General features: G+C 36.8%; 1 protein-coding gene and 1 long non-coding RNA gene across 3 annotated transcripts in view; one reads left to right on the top strand and one right to left on the bottom strand.

Annotated features, from left to right (window-relative positions):
• Positions 1–1170: 1170 nt before the first annotated feature.
• Positions 1171–14286, top strand: part of ptpn4a (protein tyrosine phosphatase non-receptor type 4a) — an 85573-nt gene continuing 72457 nt past the window's right edge. Inside the window, exon 1 of the mRNA XM_015047265.1 lies at positions 1171–1998. The gene's annotated coding sequence lies outside the window, so the exon portion shown is untranslated. The remainder of the gene's footprint in view (positions 1999–14286) is intronic.
• LOC106956436 (uncharacterized) lies at positions 2106–4914 on the bottom strand. Of its 2 annotated transcripts, XR_001426771.1 has the most exons (4): positions 4386–4914; positions 4019–4141; positions 3127–3181; positions 2106–3042 (listed from the first exon to the last, which is right to left on the bottom strand). It is a non-coding gene; the product is annotated as an uncharacterized LOC106956436 (long non-coding RNA). The 2 variants fall into 2 exon arrangements; XR_001426770.1 differs by having other exon boundaries at positions 4019–4895.

Below are 14286 nucleotides of genomic sequence, written 5' to 3'. Positions count from 1 at the left end.
TACTATAAATGTCATAATTCTGTAGTCAGTCAAAAATATTTACATTTAATTGATACTTTCAATGACTATACACTTATAACTTTATGCTATCATACACTAAAATACAGTTTTATTTTAGCCTATTTTACCCCCACTTTAAACCACTTTTTTAAAGCAAAACACTAAGGTTGAAAACTACATAAAAAAGTCAGTTGCTTACATTCACTCACATCTTTATATTCTATTATTCAACACAAAGATATAGAAAGAGTAACAATTGAACAACAAATCTAGAAATTATCAGAATATTTTTATTTATTAGCAGTCCTCATACACTTTGTCATCTACAACACTTTCTTCTGTCCTGTAGTTATTTTCAAACTCTGAATATTTCACAGGGGAAATCTCCTTCAGGTCTTGCTGCTTTTGCTCTGCTTCATAGCAGATGGTGTATGATTCCCTCACCCTCCCCCCGATTTAAATGCGGTCACAGTCAATAGGAATTATTCATGCAAACTGGTGCAATATCTGAGATGTGAGCAGGCAAAAAGACAGCTCGTTCATCATCTGGGCTTTTTTGGTCACTGTATCTTTGTCAATGCTTCATTCTTGAAATAATTTACCTTTTATTTTTAAATAAGCAAAAATTAAGAAGAACAACTGCTAAATGTTAAGGTTTTGGACAAAGTTGTGTAATCTGACATACAAAAACATAAAGTTTTGTGCAAATTCTGGTAATTTAAAGACTAAAATTAAAAAAGATTAATACAAATTAAAAACATGATTACAAAATAACAAATTCATCCAGAAGAAACACTTTTCTAAGCTATTTTTTTTAACATACATCTTTCAACACCAAAATTTACAGTATACAGTATTTATGTGTAACTTCTAGTGAAAAAATCTATTGTTACTGATCTTCAAATGGCACATCAAGCTCAGCAGACAGAAAATAGCATTAGAACAAAGAAGCTTGCAGACAAACAAGAAGTCTCATTTTAACAAACTGTAGTGTGTGTGTGTGTGTGTGTCTATGTGTGTGTGTGTGTGTGCGTGTGTGTGTGTGTGTGTGTGTCTGGCACATTTTTAGTTAAAATATTAAATGATCTTCATTGAGTCAAGTTACTTGCAGTCGGCATAATAGACAGAAATTTTAGAGGTGGGTAGAAAATACTATAATTTTAACTTTAGTAGTAACTTTACTTATGAAAGTAATATATTTAAAGGTTTAAATACTCTATAATATAAACATTGTAGGGAGAAGTTGGTGATGCTAGTTGCCTGGTTGTTGGGCAAAATATAACAAAATAAGGGATGGCTCCAGGCTTTTCAATACGTCTTTTAAAAACTAATAGTTTCTCGAAAACTACGTTTAGATGAGGTATGTTTACCTTGGTGCGTTTGAAATCAAACACCGCGCCTCCCGCTCCACGGCCACGCCCCAGAACCCTGTGCGGTTGCGCAATTACGTCGCTGCACAGCTCGCTGCTGTGCTGCTGCATGGCAAGAGAGCAGCTGCAGAGAGAGAGAGAGAGAGAGAGAGCGATCAGGGATCGCTGACAACAACGGGCTGGCTCATGCTGGAAAAGTCAGAAACGCAACATTTTCTCTCTCTGTGATCCGACAGTTTTCAACTTCAACCTTCTTCTCTTTCTGACAGCACATTGTATGTTTTCTTCGCTCGCTTTGGGACTGCATTTCTCAATCCGACGGCCTGAAATGACTGGATAGGTACCGCGTCTAGCCAATGCTTGCTGCAGGGGCTTCTGTCTTGTGGATTATCCGTCGTCGTCGTCGCCGAGCAAGTCGTACGGTCGAGCCCGGAGGAGGCCCCGCTCTGCTGGATGGATGTGTGTGAGGCGGCGCGGTGATAATGATGCTGCTGCTCGGCTTTCATCGGCACTGGGTCAACTGATCTTGGATGTCCGGGCTACATCGCCCCCCGTACACGAACCATTTTCTCCCACAGCAACACTTTAATTCCTTAAAAACTGGACGCCCCTGGAGCAGTTTATGACGGTAAGAATGGGAACGCTTTATATTTTTCTCCTCTAACAGTTGACGTTAGCAAACTAGCTTAGCTCTGTCACTTTTATACACCGACTGTGGAGCCGAAATTGATACTAATGCTACATAACATTGGGGTAACAGTTCAGAAAAGGCTTTTTCTATTTTAGCCCCTTTTTAAAAAAAGGAAAAATGTGAAGAAAATTAAACGCATTTCAAGCTGTAACTGTTATGCTCCCTGCTTGTTAGCTAGCTTCTCTTTTTTTTTAGCCCATTCAATATTTTTGCTTTTAAAAACAGTAGCTGTTGAAATGTGCGATGCATTTGAAACATGCATTGAGGCGTTAAAACCCGTCCATGCACCATTGTGTTGACATGCCTATTTATTTATTTGTTTTTATCCTATAAAGCAGTCAACTCATTCATTGGGCAGTGTACAATAAGCCCCTTTAAAGACGAGTCCAGTTAGCTTTCAGTGCGGCTTTTTCGCCACCATTGCAACATTTTTATTTTACCGTCTGTCAGAAAATGCGAAACAGAGTTTGGTTGCTTGTTGGTGACAAACTGATGAAGCAAGGCTTTACATTCTAGAAGCGTCACACCACTCCGCTTGCGTGGATAATCTACTTACAGAGAGCCTGCTTTCAGCGTGGCTTTGCATTAATAATCTTTATTTTTGGTTGAATCGGCCTGCTGGATGGGAGGTTGTTTTATTATGGATGGTAAAGGTCTGCTGTGATGAGGCGTCCTCCTTTTTTTCCTACGATGACGTAATCCTCCACCATCCGTGCCACATCTTTCGGGTCGCAGTTGGTTCCTCCGCCGCCTGCTGCTAGGATCATATGGACCGTGCTCAGTCCCGTTTGTCTCGCCCGTCTCTCTATCTGTGGCCCAGTCGAAGTGCATGAATGACTATAAATTTGCATCGCATTTCACTTTGAATGGAGCACCTCATCGGGACCAAGGAGTTATGAATGAAATCCAGAGGAAGAGGTTCTGTCCAGGGCCGGATTCAGAAGAATTTGGGCCCCTGGGCCACAACTGTTTTCTTTCCCCCTATAGCACAATAGTTAAAGGGATAATTTAGGATTTTTGAATTGCAGATTTGTTAAAAAAAGTTGTGAGTAGATGACATCTTACCTATGGCGTCCCCTTGCAGATGCCTGCGTTTATTGTGGCCTGGTTGGTTTTCAAGCTTCAGATCATCAAATAAATGTTGATATAGAAAAATGTAGTTTTCTTTTTGTGCAGAAAAAAAATCCAATACCCCTAATGAGACCAAATAACTTGTTGTTGGACTTAGATCTTCTTGGATTAGCGGTTAGCTTTAGCCCCTTAGCTTGTCTGATCTGGGTTTATACCAAAGGAAGGTGCAGAGCACTGATTTGAAATATGAAGTACTTATAGCCTTTTAGCAGATGATCAAGCTATGAACTAGCTATGAATTCTAACTTTAGCCTCACGTCAAATTCAGGGTTTATGCTCCATGTTCATATATTTTATTTTTCTGAAATTATATTTGCAGTTGTATTTTCTAAATATTCCTTATATCACGACAGGAAGTGAAATACTTTATTAAAAAAAAGCACAATTTTAAATCCTCCCCAAAATTGAATGTTGAATATAAACCGGTATATATTTTTCCAATTTTCTGTTTGACTGGTAGGATCAATGATAGATTGGTCAAAAACTCAAATCATATATAATCACTACCAGGTGCACTGACAAAAACACTCTTCAGTGTGGAGGTTGTTACTCAATGAAGAAAACTCAAAGGCAGTCATTTTATGTGATGTGTTTAAAACTAAACTCAAAGGAAACAAACTTATAAGAAGCTGTTTGAAAGGAGCCTCTGACATAACATGTCGACATGTGAGGCTTGATAGAAGTTTGAGGCTTCAGAGAAATGTTTAGTGCTGATAGACAAATGTTGTATAATTAAAGGGTGCTACAAAATTAGTCTTGAATTCATATGAAAAATATGAAAACAAGAAAAATAACATAAACAAACCTGTTAAGTTTTTCAACTTACCAAAGAAAGGCTTTTTCCCAGCTGCTTGTTTTGGTCTTTTTGCAATATTAACCCCATATATGTTGATATGTTGCTTTGGTTTGTGTGGTCTGGTTTTCTCTCACAGTCATGTTCAATAACAGACTGAAAATTAAACCATAGTTAACATTCCTCTTTTTATTCAAAATTGAAACTCGCTGTATTTCTACAAAATGAACTTCTGACGATGTTTGTTTGGTTTCACAAGAGCAGAGATAAGGTGGCCATGAATCCATGTCTCCTTTCAGATCTAATTCCTAAATTACTGCTGGGCAGACATTGGTTTTGAAGTTGAACTAAATAAAAGCAACCCAGATTTGTATTATGAAATAAAAAATACATTTCTCACTTGTGGGCTGAACAGTACTCCGGTCTGAACTCTATGTGTGTTCCTTTAGCTCTGGGTTAACTTCTGTGTTTTAGAAGTGAAGGTGGCTCAGCTGGGGATGATTAAGCTTCCCATGGCAGGAGCCATGCTTTTCTTGAGAAGCACACCTGAACCTGTGTGGGAGCAGGAGGAGCCACAGATGTGATAAAATAGGAATTAACTACACCTGTTAGCAGAGAGCAGGGGGTAACCCACTTTGGAGCAGTTTGGGTATTTCCACTAGATGTTTCTGAGAATTAAGTAACTCTGGCTGTGAAGTAAAGTAACCTACTCAGTACAGTGTCATCATTGAACACTACAATGTCGTTAACGGCAAAAATATGACATAATCTAAAGAGATGGATATGATTTAAAGACTATTCCAGTTGATTTAACGGACCTATTTTAAAAGCCAAACAACCAGAATAATTACCAAAAACCACTTGTTGAAAGTGTCTTGCAACAATTCAAGCATTTAGAAATGAGTTCACTGAATATTCAGATTTAGGTAGAATCCTTTCACATGCTTCAGTGTATTTGATGGACATAAATTAGGCCTCAATTTGAGGTTTAATGCCTCACTTCCACCAAGTGGTACAGTAGGGGTCGCTGCGGCTCAGTCAACTACTTTGTCTGTTTCCATCTTAAAAGCGATCAATGCAACTGACCCTTTATAGGGGTACAGAAAAACATCACTGGGATTTTAAGGTATTTTAATCCTCTTTTAAATGTTGTTCTGATGTACAACTTTTTCTGATCATTTCAACCATTTTTTTAAGTTAAATAAAAAAATTGGGAGCTATTAAAATAGATATTCATATTGTTTTGCCAGCTATCAGCAGTCGTGGCCTTTTATCCAGAAATATGTTGATGGTGTATCATTTTGAAACCAATTTCTTCCTGTATAACTAAAATGCACCAACCATATCAATGGGAAGGAGAAAGATGAATGAGAACTTGTGAAAACATGTAAATATTTATTTCCTTCCCAGCTGATTATCGGTAGCGATAATCTTCTGGTTATTAGCTAAGACGGCCTTGTTGTGCTAGCTGTGGTTGAAGATTGATGATGGAGGCTGGTAACGTCTTCCCAGCAGGTGGAAACTGCTGGTAAAAATGTGAATTTATTTCTGAAGTTTTGTTTTATTTTCTAAATACAAAAATCTTCAGCGGAATTGGATGCAGGGTAGTGACAACCTCTATTGTTTCGTGTTCCCACAACCAACCAGATGAAAATCTCTTATCAGTGCAGGAGCTGTGGTAGATGAGATTGCATATTAATTGGAAAGGCCCATTCAGTTCTGCTTGTGGCCAACCATTAAACCACATTGGTTTTAGTATTGCTTTATTTTGCCACTCCAAAGGTATATTTATATTAGAAACAACATAGTCCATGTCATGCAGTTTAAAAAACAGGTAGTTCACGACTGTAAGCTGACATTGAGCTGAGGACGATGCTACATGTATTAAGGAACGTTGACTAAAACATGGTCCTCACAAATACATATTGCATAAAGCTCTCTGCTGCCTGTTTTATCATGCCAGTGTTACAGTTGAGATTTCTCACTGTAGTTGTTTGAAGTGATAGTTGGTAACTATAAAAAATTGCAATTGCAAGTTAGCATAGAGCGTTGTTACAACTTTTAATGTTGTAACGACACTTGTTCCACAGTAGTGTTAATGAAAATTTAAACAAAGCCTGAAAGATGATGACTGCTAAGCAAATACTATTTCATTTCTGTTTGCTAACCCATTAGGAGCCGTTGCACATAAGTAAATAGGATGACAGTAATCTTGTTTTTTCTATTCAGGAGTTTTCTGTTTTTAATAACTAAGGAATACCCTTGGTCAGGTGATTAGCACTTAATTAGTCTTATTGTAGCTTCCGTGCTTTACTCAAATCTAAAGTGATTTGCAGAATAGCGGAACAAATAAATGGTTCAGCAAATCAGAAACGGCATCGATGGTTCTGTAATCATTGAAGAACACCGAGGATCGGGTTTGACTTGTCTTAAGTATTTTAAAAATGAAACTACTTCAAAATCATCATTCTTCAAGTCATTATTTTATTTATGATGATTTATATGGTAATCAAGAGATCTGCAGATCAAACATGGAGTCAAACATGTACCTCCAGTAGGAACAGGTGTGCCCACAGAAAGCAGAAGTGAATTGAACTATTTGACTTATCAACTAAGGTTGTCATTGAGATAACATGATGGCAAGGGGGATGACAGGAGGACTTTTTGTTATTGTCATTGCTTTTATTTATTCTTGAACGATAATCAAGCTTCCAGTCACTAGGTGGCGGTGCTCAAACTAATCAACAGGCTGCCTTTTCAACCCAGTAGAAGAAGTAGCCAGCACAGGCACACCGTGTACAGAGCTGATGGAGGAGCAGGAGACATGGAGGCGTTTGACCGTTAAAAGATAAAAGGAGGAAGCTAAGATATAAACAATATTTTTGTTAGTTTTGTACAAAAAAATGTTAAAAAGTGACACCTTTTTGAAGAATAAGCTGAATAGGCTGAAAAGTAACCAAAGTTTACAGTTTAGAAAAATTTTGAATGTCACTGTGTTTAAATAAATTAACATCCCGTTGAATCATTTGCACTTTTTCTCTTTTCAGGTTGAGCAGTTTTGATTAAATGTTACAAATTGAGTTAATAAACTGAGCTCGGAAATTGTTTTGTGACTTTAAGCAATAAAATGAGCTGCAGCAACTTAAAATTGATGTTGTTTCAGCTCATTTTATTAATCTGTTTTCATATTCGGGTGATTGGGTGCAGAACGTTGGTTCCAGTGGTTTTCATAGATAATAGCTAAGTAGTATCAGATTCTCAATAGTATTCAATTCAAGATGGGGCGTGAAAAATTGTATGTTCCCGGGGGGGGGGGGCATGACGGAAAATAATTTGGAACCACAGGGCTAATCTGTAGCCGATGCATAATGTTTCCTTGTTAAAGCTTTGAAAGGACAGACTTTGCTTTTATGAAGGGCTGAGTTTACACTGTGGCCTTCATGTGTATTAATTGGAGAATGTGCTGAATATCGAAGCAATGGAGTTTCTTTGTTTTACTGTAGTCTTAAAAGCAGATAATTTGGGTGTATTCTTTAATATTTAGCTTTCCAAAAATGCTTATTATTACTTCCTTTTTCTATACTCGTGTCTTCCCACTCTTTCTTTGACCAGCAGCTTATTTCTTGTGAGTCTCAAAATTTTCGAGACACCCCCTTCCTCTTTGCTTTTAGCTCAGTAATACAGAGAGCTTAAAATGGGTCTCAACTGACAGCTTTGGTAAGAGGAGTACGGACTGGGCGCTGCGAGCAAGATAAATTATCAGGCATGAAAGATGTGTGCATTTCCTTCTTACATTAGACCACTTGGGATCATTGCCAGAGGTTTGCATAACCATGCCATGTATGCAGTTGTTTTTCTGTCAGTCCCATTGAATTATATGGATCAATTCACCTCAGCACACAAATTAAGAATTTAATTATCAAGCATGGTAGAGAAGATTTAGGCAACATTACAGCACTCTTCGTGAGCTAGAGTTGTTAATCTGTGACTGCCAGTGTCTAAGTGAACCACCCAACCATCCATCCATGCAGGCAAATATCTAACCAGATAAGTCTCCAGCTAGTTAGTGGGTTGTTGCCGGGGAGGATATGGCAACCAGACTTTAGCGAAAACTGTCTCCTAAACTCCAAACACAGCTGTGTTTATTCGCTGCAAGTTGCCACAGCTACAGAACGCCAGGATGAAAGTGTCTTAGCAGATCGTGACTTTGGAAATGGAAAGCATGTAATGCCATATTGACAGTGAAGTGTTTATTTTTATTTGTTGTGAGGAAAAACAACATCAAATCAATTTCTGAATTAGTTTTTAGGAACCGGCTGCTTTCTCTCAGTGAATGTTGCAGGTTTTAACATCTGAAGCTCAGATTTAAATGTGATTTTCTGCCTGTGAACACTGGGTTAAAAATAACATTGGCCCTGTAGATGCAGTACAGACGAATTACACATTATATCTTCCTTTTTTCATATACATTGAAATGCAAGTAATGGTATTGTTTCATTTGTATTTTTATATCATTTTTATGACCTTTGGATTATGCATAGCCAATGAGATGGAGCTGTAAATTATGTTAATGGTCCTTCATACATTAATCTGAGCTGAAACTGCATGTTATGTGGCCATGGAGGAGCTAGATGGAAACCTCCACACACTTTAAAGACCAATTAATGCACAGTCTGCAGATTACCTAATTGAAGATTTAATCTTAAATTAAAAAATAATAATAATGAGAAAAATGATATTCTTCACTCTCTGTTATGTAAATTATTATTTTTTGTTGACTGGATCAGTTGATTAACAAAAAACAAATTGGATATTGGATTTGCATCAGAATAGCACCAGCTCACTGTCTCTGTCCAGTGTTTATTTTGTTGTCCAGCCTCAGAGTTGGATAGGTTAAGGTGCTGCTTACAGCTGCATTTAAAGCCAATATTCTTTCTCCGAATCCAGTAATACTTCTAACGATTGGTCTTTCATTACGATCAGGCAGTTTTGGTGAGTCCTGCTGTAACTTTTGCTCAACTCCCGTTTTTAAACACTTCTGGTGTGGATAAGGCGATTTAGATTGTGAACCAATCACAAAGACTGTTGTTTAAAGCAGTCCAAGTAAATTACAGGGTTACTGGGATAAATAGTACCACAGAAAAGCTGAGAATAAAACAGGTTGGGACGGACATTAACTGGACATGATGTCTGTTGAGACTAGGGCTGCTTGATGTATATGAACGTCTTGCGATGGGTATGGTAAATATTGTGTCATCTGTGCTTCTGCTACTGTCAGCTTTCAACATGTGTTCTTCTAACTTCTGTTTAAATAAAATGTTAGATGTGCTGCAGTAGCTTCTGCATTTCATTCAGAGTGCTGAAGGTCACTGGGCCGTTTCTTCTGAGCCTGGCTTTTAGATTAAAAACATCCGAAGCACAAACATACAAAGCCAGCAGAATCCTTTACCAGAAAAACATTTCTCCTGTCACAACGGCTTAGTAATAATAACAATAAATCCTCCTGAAAAGTGATAAAAAAAAGAAAATTCCTGGAGTTTAGAGAGATTAGATATGAGTTAAAGCAATTTGTCAATTAACATTTTTAGGTTGGCTTAAAAAAAGTCTGAAGGTTTTTAGTCCTGTGTATTCACTCTATTGCGTGCCCATCAGGCTGTCATGACCAGCCCTCTGTCCTACCACACTGGTAGCAGTAAGATAATGTTGGAGACAATATATTTCTTGTCAAGTCTCACACTGTAGCAAGAGTAGAAAAGACACTATTTAGGGAATGGAAGAAAAAAATACATTAAAAAGGGTGTGAAATACTGAGTGAAAAGTTTAAGATTTTGTTCAAATTTAGAGAGAAATTTGGGGGTTTTGCTTTTTACCTCCCCATCCGCCGACCTTGGCTTCGTGAAGAGTGGCTCCAGAAAGCAGCTGTTGTAATTAATCATCTATTATCGTCCTTATTATGAGCCACTGATGAGTTCCAACCTAGTTTCTGGAAAACACAGGGCTCAGTTGTACCAACAGCAGCATTACACTGTCATTGATTTATATGAAACAGATACACCGCCAATATAAGTCACTCTACTACTAGTAAACAGAACAGACTAAGATTTACTCTCATAAATTGTGACATTTAAAGCTTTGTGGTACTGTTGTGCAAAATGTACAGGTTAGAAAAGGTGTTTTTTTTAATTCAAATTGTCTGTTTTTATTTGACCTGAAACAGAAGATGAATGGCATACTGTTGGATTTAGCCAGTTTTAAAGTGACGAATCTCATGAAATCAGTTACTGATTTGTCAAAATGTCAATTTTCGTCATAAAAAATAATTTCAGTTTCCCAAACTGCATTTTCTTTCAAATATTTTAGATAAACTCTATGCAAGAATCTGTGAATAAATAGATTTTCTCCTAATAATTTAGTTACATTCCACAAAACAGACAGGGATCCACAGTATTAATTTTCGAAAAACTTTGCTAATAAGTTTTACTGAACCATAAATTGTCCCAGATGTTGTGATAAGCACCAATATGGCTGTATTGAGATCACTTTCAAGTTACATAATGATAGTGGCAAAATAATGCAAGTACACCCTCTAAAAGATCAAAGAACTGTAATTTCTAATGTGCATTTACACTGGAACTGGAAGATATTTTTTAAAATCTTCAAAATAATTGAACAAAACAACAAATAAAATGGCTACCGAAGTTCTTCAAAAAAGGAACGAGTTGAGAGCAAAGCCATCCAGTCTTTGGTAGAAAGAGAGAGAAGGAAAACAAACAATCATCCAAATAGAAATGATCAAGTTTGTTTCAATTTATCATGTGATTAATTGCTTATTGCGACAGGCTTAAACGCAGGATAGCTTGACTTTTGCAGTGCGATTGTAACTCAGGCTTGTTTGCAGTTTCTTTGCAAATTCGAGCCAAGCAGGAGAAGTTTGCAGCCCCTTCTTTACGATCTCCAGGTATGCAAGTACAGCTGCTTCCTGGCTCTTCACTCAGTAATCATTCTTCAGCACATGTTTTGTCTTGTCCCCCTACTTTTCTATCAACCATCTTACGCCCTCACCTCCCTCCTATACACACACACACACACACACACACAGACACACACCGACAGTTATGATCCTTCCCCCACTTTCTCAATATTTTCATGCCTCATGTGTGTTGACTTGTGCCTAGCGGAGAGTTTGTCGACCCATTGCCACATGCTCGTTATAACCTTCTGCCACTTGGCTAAACTGAGCTGTGTGTGTATGTGGGTCAGGTCTGCCCATGAAACAGCTGCTTAAAGAGCTTTGAATACCTTAGCAAGGCAAAGGACACAGTTGCTCAAGCAAACTGGGTTAGAGCCTAGAACGGGCAGCTCTCCCTACTTTGTTCAGTCTCTGTTATGAATATTGCATTGAATGTATTATGAGGGCCCGTGGTTGTGCTTTTATTCGGTTATATAACAAGAAGTGTAAAGTCCTAATTTCTGTGTCGTCTCTAAACTTTACAGTGTCCTTCCTTCTTGTTTGGTTATTCTGTGTATTTTTCTGCAGCACTTGACAGAGGTTTTACTGGAACATCAACAGTTTACTTAGTAAAACTGAATTTTATCCCCCCCCCCACTTGTTTTGCTTGGAGATCTGTGGAGGAAAAGCAAAGCGATTCCATATCCAACTCAAACATGAAGAGCACAGGAGTTTATTACTGCTCGCCTTACCCCACACTGCTTCCTGTAATTTCTGAAAGGTGTCTTTCTATGTTTTTATCCATCTCTTTTTTTTATATATATATATATATATATATATATATTTTAATCAATCTGTATTGTTGATGAATCATATTGCATGTGACTGGGCCAGAGCTGTTTGCAGATTCCTCCTCTCCATTCTGTTGAGCCAACACACACGTGCCAAGTGTAGCTGCAGGCTATGAAAATATTGTCACGTTTAGGGGCCTCTGAAATCCATTTGATTTCTTCATCGATATGTTTCACGTTCACGCATTCATAAACATGAAAAGTTCCCATTGCTTTGATGTTGGTGAATAAAATTTTAACAGGTTTACACAAAAAATATCCCAAATTGAATTTATAATGTATTAGTGCTCTGCATTTTCAGTTGGGCTTTTCTTGGCATATTCTTTTTGTTTATTTTTTTGAAGCTCTGACGTGTGACTTCAATTATGTTTTCTCTCCTAAGAATTATAATATATAAAAGAGAAAATCATGTTCTGTATATTCTTTATGTAAAACAGTACTTTGGAATCCAATATTTGAAGAACTACAATTTTTCTCTAACTTATGCATCAAAGCAGATTATCTAATTCCTAACATACTAACATAAAGTGCATCGATAAACATGCAGTTAGTTGAGGTGTTTAGAGACCATAAATGGCAGGAAGGAGTAATTTATTTGAATATATTTAATGAAAAATAAAAGAGATTATTTTCAGTATTTGACCTGAAGTGATCAAGGGAACATTAATCGATTCTGATGATGATTTCTCATATTTTACTCTTTTTTTAAAGAAGTACTTCACTTAAAAGTGTAATTAAATCAATACAAATATCTACAGAAGTGTTTTTGTAGGTCATTTTGGTCTTGTTGAAGATCTTTGTATGAAGAGGATTTTGTAGGAAAGGTGGGCTGATTCTAACTAGCTAAATCATGTTGATCTGTTTATTAATGGAGAATTGGGGACTCCTTATTTTTCATTCATTTTGCTAAATTTGGAAAAGTTTTTTTTCTCTCTTTGACTTGATTCCAATTGAAAGAAAATGGTATAATTCAGATCTCTGGCCCATTGATTGTCTCAATTACATTAAACACAATGGTTTTGTCAAAAAGATTTTTTTCATGATTGGTACATGAATGGGAAAAATAAAAATACTCCAGAACTTGATATGTAATTTTCACATTGATAATAAAAGAATGAATGTAGGGAGGCTGAACTGCTGTAGTAACCTTGATGATGAAAAAGAAAAATCAACTCATCTTTGTGAATCAACAGTAGTTTGCTTCTGTTGCTGCGGTACCCAGGCAACGGGAGTATAATTGGTTGGGAAGTTAAACAGGGACAACTCTAATCTCTGTTATATTGAAGCTGAAGGCTTCAGACGGGTTTTTTAAAATTGCGACAGATCTTGCATTAGTCAGTCACAGAAAAGCCAGAGTGCAACGATTGCCGCAAAAAATAATTAATTGAACTGAAGAGGAGATGCAACATTTAGGCTTTTATTGTGCAACACAGACTTCTCTCATTTTTGTGGTCCTGACATCCAGTTCTGATTTTCTCTTTCTCAGGATATTGTTTTGTCTTAACTTAGTTTCATTTAGATAATTAAAAGGTATAAAATTGAACTCCAGAGGTTTTGACAGAGGTATTAGTTCTTAAATACACAGTTAAGAATTTTTTATCTGATTTTTCTGAATTGAAAACAACATAAATAAAAGAGTATGCTTATGTCTACAAGCTAAAAAAGTTGAGTTTTGACACAGTTGCCAGGACTAAGATAGATTCTTACACCCTGTCCATCACCAGTCCATCACAGGCTACACACACACATGCACACACACACTCACACCTAGGAACAATTTAGTGAGACCAATTAACCTTGCAGTCATTATTTTGGAATGTAGGAGGAAGTCAAACACAATCCCAGGGAAAACATGCCAACTCCCTGCAGAAATACCCAAGGATTTCTGCAAGGATGGGATTTGACCCCTGACCTGGGTTCATCCTATTAAATATGTTAATTTTTCATTCATAAATGGAGTCATTTGTGGCTTAAATTTATATTTCTGTTCCTTTGTTGCCTTCATCTTTAACTTTAACTGCTCTGGAACCAGCTGTTTGATGAGTATGTCATTCTGGATGAGGAACCTTATCAGCGAACAGCTCCACATTGAATGTGGCCATTGAAGTCAATAACTGTTTTAAAGCTTACTTGGAATTGTCTTAAAAGCATTTAAATTATGTAATCTGGGTGCAAAAGTGTCATAAACATAAACAGCATAATAAACTTCCCTGACCTATACTGCAGTTTCCTTACAAAAGTTAATTAACATAAGTCTCAGTTATAAGATATGCATATAATTTATCTAATTCAGGTATATTTTAATCTTAAAATCAATTAATCAACTTGCTGAAAATCTGAATAGAAAAAAAACCCTTTTTATTTCCAGTTTTGATTTGGTCAAACTTCATGTTGGCTTTTTTTTTTTTTTTTTTTTTTTTTTTTTTTTTTTTTAAAGCCCACCCAAAGTAGAATTCAAAAGGCATCAGGGCCCAAAAGGGAAAAAAATTTTGATTTTTTTC

The sequence above is a fragment of the Poecilia latipinna genome, unplaced genomic scaffold, assembly GCF_001443285.1.
Source record: "Poecilia latipinna isolate Pla-1442-1.1 unplaced genomic scaffold, P_latipinna-1.0 Scaffold817, whole genome shotgun sequence".
NCBI lineage: Eukaryota > Metazoa > Chordata > Actinopteri > Cyprinodontiformes > Poeciliidae > Poecilia > Poecilia latipinna.
Note: the sequence above shows the minus strand (reverse complement) of the source record. Positions and strands in the feature narration are given on the sequence as shown.